Genomic DNA, 10,162 nt, shown 5'->3' on the forward strand with positions numbered 1-10,162 from the left:
TCGTCTGAGTGGACACATTCACCCCCGAGGCGTTCAGGAGGTCGTTACGTAGGCTGGTTGCTGTCCAGAAGGGATGGCATCGTGCCTGAAGAGCCACAAAATGGTTTTGGCGTTGGGTTGTCGACCTCTGACGACCACCCCCATGTCGGTGTGCTGCTGTACCAAAAGTTTGCTGTCGGTTCCAGGCCCTGTTTACAACGCTCTGGCTGACGTTTAGTGCATTTGCAACGTCACGTTGTGAATAGCCAGCGTCAAGCATTCCAATACATCTGCCCAGTTGTTCTGTCGTCAGGCGACACCTTACACGTTGAGGAGGCATTGTGTTGATAAACGTAGCGTAAAAACTCAAGTGAGTTTGAAATTTTAGAAAAAATCAGACACCGATGCCTGAGTGAAACTCGTGCAATGGTAGCAAAAGCAAAAACTGTGATGAGAAACGCATTTCCCATAGCATGAAATGCACTAGCAAGTTTGTTGAAGACGTTTTTGATTTCACTTGGACACAATATTGCCAGTTATGCAGTTATTAATTTTTTCAAACAGAAAAATATCTATGATCCTTATCAAATTTGAGTAGTATATTATGAATTCCGGTATATCAACAGAGTGTACGAATTCAGGTAAGATGATGGGCTAACTTTGTGTTTGTATGTTGCCATGATATTGAAATATAGCGTGAACAAATCTTTAGATGCTGTGTATGAATTAATAAAAGTATTATTCGTCAGTAAGCTTTGAGTACATTCCAAAATTTGATCAACACATTTTGAACATCGTGCTTTCATTAACACTCGTGTCTGCGAGGATTTGGGAGTACGTAATTCTTGAAAGCAAAACAAAAAGGGCTTCAGCAATCTCTCATCACCGGAATTTTATCGCCTCGTTTCATTAGGAAAAATAATGTTGTTTCCGTGGGAATCGTGAGATTTGATGCTTTATGCATGAAAGGTGAAGATAACGAACAGTGTTCAATCTCGTAACTCGTACAAGCAATACAAATAGATCGTTTGGCAAACACGGATCCCTGGACACACCAGAGGTGGGATCAGGTGCCTAGGAGGAGTAGGCATGCCATGTCGACCGGCCACACCCGCCGTGAGCCTTATATCCTGATCAGGTAAACGGAGTTATCCGTAGTCAAAATCAGTATGCCAAGAACGGCTTAACAATCGGTGATGAAACGTGTCAGACAGCACTTGACCCAATGATAGGTTGTATAGACAAACTAGATCGTTATAACGAACATAGAATTAGCGAAATGCTGACTTCAATCGAGACTGTTGAAACACCTGTACCATTAACTTGGTTGTCAGTAGATTGCCTCGATTTAAAAACTGACTATATGCACAACAAGCTCTTGCGTATCGAATCAGTTGAGAGATATAAACACCATTTGCAGGTGATAATGGAATATTGCTACATAGATATGGGAAGTTGATGATGGAGAAGCTGAAATCATCCCGTTTGTCATACACTTGAGTTATAAGTTTGCCGTTAATGTATACTTTCAATAAAAATATCTAAGTATGAAGCAGAAGTGGACGACTCTGTGGTGTCTTTTATTTCGAGCTCACGGGGATATATCGAATCGACATATGAATGAAAGTCATTATTGTTAATGGAAAAAACGTCGTCGATATATCTAAATGTCGAATTGAAGGCCACAGCAAAGTTTTTGTCTTCTCGTGTAGAAGTTTTTGAATGAATTCTGCTTCATATGAATATAGAAACAGGTCAGCTAAGAAAGCAGGACAATTCGTGACGATGGAAATTCCAACAGACTGATGGAAAACCTGACCACCAAAGATATTGTCGATGAGGAACTCTAGCATATTTTTATTTCAACTTTAGAGTACTTTTGCGTGGAATCAGATTGGTGTTTAATAAAGTAAGTTTTTGGATGGCTGATCATTAGATATGAATATTTCCTTTTTCCATTTTTGTTGAAGAAGCAACTGCCTATGATGTCAAAAAGTTAAGTCTTTAATTTATATTGAGGAATGGTCGAGTATAGTGTTGAAAAGTCATAGGTTTTGATGTTATTGATTTGGGAAAAGTTTTGCGATTACAAGTTTACTAAACAAAAAAATTAGAATCCACATTTGATTTAAAAAATGAATGAATTCTGCTTCATATAAATATAGAAACAGGTCAGCTAAGAAAGGAGGACAATTCGTGAGTATGGGAATTCCAACAGACTGTTGGAAAACCTGACCACCAAAGACCACGAAGATATCTTTTTATAAGGTGAAATAATTATTTTCCAAATCTATTTTGATTCCTTTCAGGATAAATTCCTTTGGAAATCTTGATTGCAGTACACCTTGATGTTTATCAAACCAGTAGGAAATGACTTTTATACCCAAGTTGTTTGGGAGATTTGTATACAAACTTGTGACATCAAAACTAATCATATTTGTATTTTTTTAACGATTTTAGGAATGTGTGTTGAGTCCCTATATGTCCTGGGGCGTATCCAGGAATTGTGGTTACCGGGGCGCCAATTTATAAGGCAGAGGGTCTTGGGCGCCTTGAGGTTCCCAGTGGCTTCAGCCCTGGTGGGGGCCCATGGGGCCCCCTGAAGCTCCCGAATTTTATAGGGCTTGAAATATGTCCCCTATTTAATCATTTGTACTATTTTCTATCATTTTTTATAAGGTGAAATTAATGAAATGATGCAAATTTCAAGGGTTTTTGAAAAAAATTAAGTTCACCCAATAAAGTAATTTAAGAGATCACAAGATTTTGTCCAGGAGTGGAAGAAAGTATTGCTTCTTTTATAGTTTGTTACCTTTTGCTAAACAAGATACCATGATTAACCTTATGAAAATATTAATGGAGGGGGGGGGGGGGGTGCCGCAGCTGCGCCCCCTTAAATCCACCACTGATTCCGCCTGCACAATACATTATGTATCTCCGTCTGCACAATATGTCTGCCCAATTTCGGACCAAACTGTTCTGATATGTCCGCATGTAGTAAATGTCCGCCCAATGTTTTGTCCAAACTGTCACTATATGTCCGCCTGCACAATATGTCCGCCCAAGTTTAGACCAAACTGTCACTTTTGTCACTATATGTCCGCGTACACAATTTGGATTCATCAGTGAACAGAATATTGGTCCAGTTCTGTATTCTGAATAGCAGATGTCGTCTGCACGACGCTAGTCTAGCGATACGATGATGTTGAAGCAGTATTGGGCTCATCGCTGGACGTCTTGGTCAGATGGTGTGCTCGTGCAGACGATTACGCACATGTTCAGTTCTTGGACTGATTGGTCGAAGTTCAGGAATGCTACGAGCAGTCAAACTTGCTGTCTGGAAACGATTTATCAGGTACACAAGTCTAATGTAGTTGTCCTGTCGACGCGACGCCACACGAGGACGCCTAGAACGTGGTCGATCCTGAGTTTTACCAGAATGTTGGAAACGTCTTCATAATGACTGGATGGTGTTCCGATGAACTCCATAGTGTCTTGCTACGATATTTTGTGCCATTCCAGCTTGAAGCATCCCAACAGCACGATAACGTTGGTTTTCGCTGAGTCGTGGCATGACAGAAGGGTAAATTTTGTCAAAACTAAAGTGCTTTCCTTAACGAAGAGTGTCCAAACAAATCTTTTACACTTCTTACTCCAAACAGTATTGGCCAGTAAAACTCATGTGTACGAACACTTCAATAAACAACATGTGTTCACTAACCATGAAAAAGTCCGTACATCTGAGTCGGGTACTATACGATATTGTTCAAAACATCACCTTTATCGATTGTTTATATTATATAGATATAAACAATAAATATAGAACAATTATACTCAATTTCACAATGCACAGTTTCTTTTTTCCCGCTAGCATACATATGATTTATTATTGGTTTCGGTATTTTAGGAGTTTATATTTATTTTGTTATGAATTATTGATAGACACTTTCGGCTAGGTTGATACTTCACATATAGCTTCATTATAAGGGGGAAAAATTTCGATGATTTTGGGGTCAAAAGGTTTAAGGTCACCAGGGAACTTCATGGGAAAAACAACAATGTTAGGGGAAGCCCCACCTTACGATATTCACGTATTTCAACAGTATACCTGGTAAAATAAGATTTAAAATAAATGAAAGAAACTCACGTGTAACGCGAGAGATGCAAAATGTTTGGTATCTACTTTTACCCCTATAATCCAAGCATGCGTATTGTATGTGTATTCCCTTTGGTCGCCGTTACAAGCAACACCCATCTCACCCAACACCAATTCCGCATTTCATATTCATGTTTTTATTTGCAAGTTTGTTGTTGCGTGTTTTTCTTACTTTTTTCAGGTTTTGGGCAACCGCCAGAGATATTCTACTTTATTATATAACCATCAATGTATCGTTCTTTGATACTGTGGATTTCACAGTGTGATCCAGTTTTCCGGACCACCACCCTGTGGTTTTCTGATTCCGTATCAGTATCCTCTGAAACTGATAACGTCACAATGCATCAACGCAACGTTGGTTTTTTTTTTTTTTTTGCTTAAAATATTGGCCGCATCACAAACAAAACTGCATACACAAAACATAATTTCACTGTATGTCTGTATTTTTGATAATTTGGATTACATTTAGTATCATATAAATGTGAATTTAAAATGCTTAGCGTCTCGTGTGATCTGATGGATCATCAACTCGACGTGATCCGACTCTTCGGATCAAGTTACTGTAGTAATAATATATATGTATACAACCAAAAGTGTCGTGGCTTTTTAATATAGGAGGAGGATTATCATGGGACTCGTGAGATTTTTGGCCAAATATTGATGTTAGAAGTCTGCCATGCATAGACTTTTCGTTATTTCCTGGGTCTGGGACCAATAATTGGGATTCTGCCATTTTATCGTTTACTTTGAACTTGCTACGCCATACACTATTGAGAAAGTCGCTGTAGATCATTGTTTTGCATATCATAATCATCATTCTGTATCTTTGTCATTGTGCAAGTAACCAATTAGATCATGTCTCATTAAAACGTAAGAATTACTACGTCAAATGTTATATTCACTTCATTGTTTTGTATAGTCACTTATCCAAAATGTTGATATTATTTTTCAGTGAATCATTTGGGTTTATATGTAAAGCCATGACAAAAACTGCCAGTGCTCGTGATTTATTGCGTTTGCATAAGATAACTGATAAATGTTTAAATTGTCTAACTGTAAATATGAATAGAAACAAACAAAATTTTGCATTACTTGCTGTACTTAATAAATTTCATTAAAAGTGAGATTCTGACTTAGGATATGTAAAGCATGATATATATTGTGTTGCAACAATTTTATGGGAAATAGTTTCTAAGAAGTTTACCCAGAGCGGAAAACAATTGTAAACTAAGATAAAGTTTCCGAGAGTGGAAACCACACCGAAACTTGTCAAAACTTATGTATACTATATTCATCACAGTTCTCTTGAACATGCAATGTAGTGAATTCTGACCATAAAGTACTTAATTGTACTTTATAATGCCGTTAAGCATGTCAGCGTGAAGCGTTGCTGTTCACGCAATCGTTTATTTAAAAAATATATATATTTATTTATTTACATTAGATTTTCATTTTTGTCGGATAACAGCCCAAGAATGCTACAATAGTTCTAAATAATGCAAATTGTCCCTTTCGGACATTTTAAGTCTAGTTAAGATATCTACATATGGCAGTTAACCTTTCCCTTCCAATTTAAAATGAAAATTCGATATGATAAGAAAAATAAAGGAAATGTCTCATAACAAAACCAAATCGTCGATGCACAATCACTGCTGCTTTGATAGAAGCTAAATAATTAGGCCCTACAGTGATTCACTAAGATACACATTACTGTATAAATGTCGAAATTATGTATTTCATACTGATATAATTATATCGAAATATTATAATGATAATATTCTTATAGGTGGACATATTGTGACAGTTCGTTACAAAAGTAAACGGACATATTATGCATGCGGACATATGTATGACAATGATAGTTTAGTCTAAAATTGGGCGGACATATTGTGCAGGTGGACATAAAGTGACAGTTTGGACAAAACATTGGGCGAACATTTAGTGCAGGCGGACATATAATGACAGTTTGGTCCAAAATTGGGCGGACATATTGTGCAGGCGGACATATAGGGACCCAACACACTTCTTTTTAATGAAAATGTATATGATCAGTGTCTCACAAGTGCCGAAGTGGTCATCTTTTAAAGTTTACAGAAGGTAGAAACTGACTATTCAGAACGACTTATGAGGGTGATCGGTGGGGGATATGACATGTCTTGGATGAATAATTGGTTCTTCATAAAAATAATTTCATTCTAAAATGGGGGGGTCTATAAGGCTATCCACACTTCATGTGCCTGTGATATTGTAATGGAGTGTAGAATATCTTAAATGCATGCACAGAGCAGTTAAGTGCTTAGGATAGTCCTAAGGTACTCACCGTTCGTAGTGTAGATTTGTAGGACTCAGAGACGGCCGGAGAGCATCGTCTCTGGCCGGGGTCCGTGTTTCAACTGATTGCAGTGTGTATGGAATACTCGGATGACCAGTATACTCATCTATTGAACACAGGGTCAGATTAGTGACCCCTACTTAGTATTAAAACACACAGGTAATATTAAGTTATAGTCTATTGCTGATCCCCCCCCCCCATATATATTTAGTTAGACTACAATATTAAAGTGCTTTTCAGTACTTTGATTATCTGTGTCAAAGTTGTGAAATATATAAAAATCAATATTCTCAAAATTAAAACTAACCCAGAGAACCTGGGAATTAATAAAAATTTAGGTGAGGGTGACAAATTTTAACTATTTTTAAATTTAGAAGTACGTGTGTGAAAACGATCAACTCCTACATACAATCCATTCTCTTCCACAGAGTTATCGGTCCTTTTTCTCCCTTTATAAGGGAGAGAAAGGACCGATAACTCTGAGAATGCATACAAACGTCGGGATGATCCAGACCATCTGCTTGATCTCATTTTCTGGAACGATGTTAAAACGAAAGCAGTGATGTGCTGTATTTTGTATATTGCGCCATCATGACCATGGAACTCTGTGGTATGGTAAACTGAGCTGGTGGTTCGCATGAGTTTTGATCGAAACGTGTGCGTCCTCTGTCATGTCATGGGTGTCATAAGTGTTTTGTTTATTTATTTAGGTAGAGGGGGAGGGGGGGGGGGGATAGCATAATCTCAGCTAGATTTTGATATTTACCGTGCCAGGAAAACTGGCTCGGTAAATATTAAAATAATTAAAAAAAACCAGGAAAACGTAAGATATTTCGGACTAAATCTCAGCGAGATTCGTCGAGGCTGGATATTTGGACTGATGCCTCTTCCGAAGAGATAATTAGTTTTAGCAATGCCAGAATTCAGTGCTTCCCAAGGTCTTCTGGTATTTACTGGACATTTGGTCCAGTAATGGTCGAGATATTACTGGACCAAATCACATATTACCAGACCAACATTTTTTGGCAAAGTAATCCCCTATTGTGGCCCCACCCTTGGGGGTCATGGTTTTGACAAACTTGAATTTACACTATATCAGGAAGCTTAAAATTTCATGTAAATTTCTGGCCCAGTGGTTCTTGAGAAGAATATTTTTAAAGATGTTCCCTATATATTGCCATGTAAACCTTTGATCCCCTATTGTTGCCCTACCCTACCCCTGGGGGCCATGATTTTAACAAAATGTCAGGAAGCTTTCATGTAAATTTAAACTTTTTGGCCCAGAATTAATAGCATCGATGACGTACTTTATTAGCCCAAGCATTTCACTTCAGATTCGTCAGTGGAGTAAACTTTTCCAACCCGTGTAATCAGTGCTCCCACTGGACCAAAATTCCCTTTCGCCACTTTTTCGGGGTGTGGCGCGGCGCAAATAATCTCATGCTTTACAATTATTTCCATCATATTATTTTGTTCATTACATCGATTTTAGCATTTTGAATCATTTACATTACTTAATCATATCCAGCTACCATACCTAAACACTTCTTTCTGAAATAATAAGAAATTGATTTGTTTGATAAATTCTATTATGGAAATCAAAAATCAGATAATAAATCATATAAATATAAACTTCATGATGCTACACCCCTTAGTGAAAACATTGTGTACATTGCCTAAAATGCAGATGTCTGAAAACATCAAGCCCAATTTAGAGTCGTATCTCAACCATTCCCTAGTAAATTTCCGTTTTGGTATGGAAGATTTTGCAATTTGGACAAAATCAGATGTTTGAGCAGGTGGGGTTGACAGTAAAGCCAGACATAGATATTTTTTGAATTTTAGACCGACTAGGGTCAGAAGCAACCAGTTTAGTGTCAAAATAGAGGAATGGGGTGCATATAGTCTTATGAGATTAGCATTTTTATACTGCTGCACACCGAACTTCAAAGAAAATTATTTATTAAAATTGCTATGTCCATATCAATGGTGACCGACTGCATTGTTTATTCGAAGTAAAATCAAACACATCAAAATCAAAATCAGTGGGTTTTTTGGGGGCCAGAATGCCACCGATATTCGGCTGTTTCTCCTCACTAAAATTAGCTATTTTTCCCCAATTATATATATATGTTTTTCCCAATTTCAAATCTAGGGAAATTAGTCCATTTAAAAAAAAAGTTACCGTATATTGCTGACAAAGAGTAAATACGTTTTTTTCTTCAGTTTTATTCTCCAAACCACTGCACATGCAAAAGGTTTTGTAAAGCATATGTAAAACAATAGAGGCATCCATATAAGCAGAAATTCAGCGAAGTATATACAGTAAAATATCTGTATCTCGAATATGGTTTATCTCGAATACCCCGCTTGAGTCGAAGTCGACCGCCGGTCCCGGCCGTTTTCCCTATATAAATGATTTAAAAAACTTCTGATATTTCGAACACGGTAATCTCGAATACCCCGCTTATGTCGAAGTATTTTCAAGGTCCCATACCCTAAATTCACCTGGTTTATCTCGAAGTGCAGTCGATTTTGCCCTCTGCTTACCATACCTGACGTCATTAAGTCACACATTCACACCCGCGGCTACATCAATTATAATTAATGACCGTTAATCCACGCTCGCCTTTTCCGAGTAGACCCAGGTCGCAATAAATGGTTCAACAGCTTGGGTGATTAGTGAAGCCTTCCAACATTACGGCTAAAGTTCACTGCCAATTATGACCTAACACACCCGATTCCAGGGATGGTGGTTTGAATGACACACACTCTATCATTAACATGTGGGTTAGATAAATGCACAAAATCGTCGAAGTACGTTTGAAGGTAATGCTCTTAATAACGATAATGCATTTAATAACACACGCTTCATCATTAAAACTAGTACCAAGAAAACACGAAAATTTATTTAATAAACATTTAAACGTTTTTTTTTTTTTTTAAATCCGTCTTCTTTGTTTCTTACGTGATAGGTTTTTTCATTACAACGCAATAACTACATCCCAGTCGAGCCTGGACATCAGTAAACTTAAAGTAAGCATATGTACAGGCACGAACGATCATCTTAATTTTGAAACACATTGTGAATTCAATTGGATGTTTATATATATTTAAAAAACCCGAAATGTTTGTCATTGAAATTCCACAATATTAATTTATCAACTTGTATTAAACTATAAGAAACGGCAAGGGTGTTGTTGTTTATAATGCAAATCCCATACTATGCATCAAATATCCTCCTTCAAAAAAAATATCCAAGATTGATTTTGGATATCTCGAACCCCCGGATATCTCGAAGTTTTTTCGAGGTCCCTCGGACTTCGAGATAGAGATATTTTACTGTAGTTTCCAGATAAATATTGTTGACAATTTAGTTTGACTGCCATTATATGTAGGGTCAGGCTAATAACAGGAAGCAGGGATTTTCCACCCTGTTGTAGGGGGCCGAAATTCAGACCCATTCCCAATGCAAAATAGTAGTGTTTTTTCCCAATTTGTCTACAAAATTTCCCAATTCAAGTCAAATAAAAAAATTGTCTTGTTTTGCAATATTGTCATGGGGAAAGTGGAATGATTCAAAGAAATCTTGAGTAAACTATCAAATGAAAAATTATATTCATTGGTTTGACACAAATTGTGGACCAGAGGCCCGATACCACCAAAAGATCGGAAGGTCTAGGCCCTACCTGAAA

Source organism: Ostrea edulis, chromosome 9 (genome assembly GCF_947568905.1).
Source record: "Ostrea edulis chromosome 9, xbOstEdul1.1, whole genome shotgun sequence".
Lineage (NCBI taxonomy): Eukaryota > Metazoa > Mollusca > Bivalvia > Ostreida > Ostreidae > Ostrea > Ostrea edulis.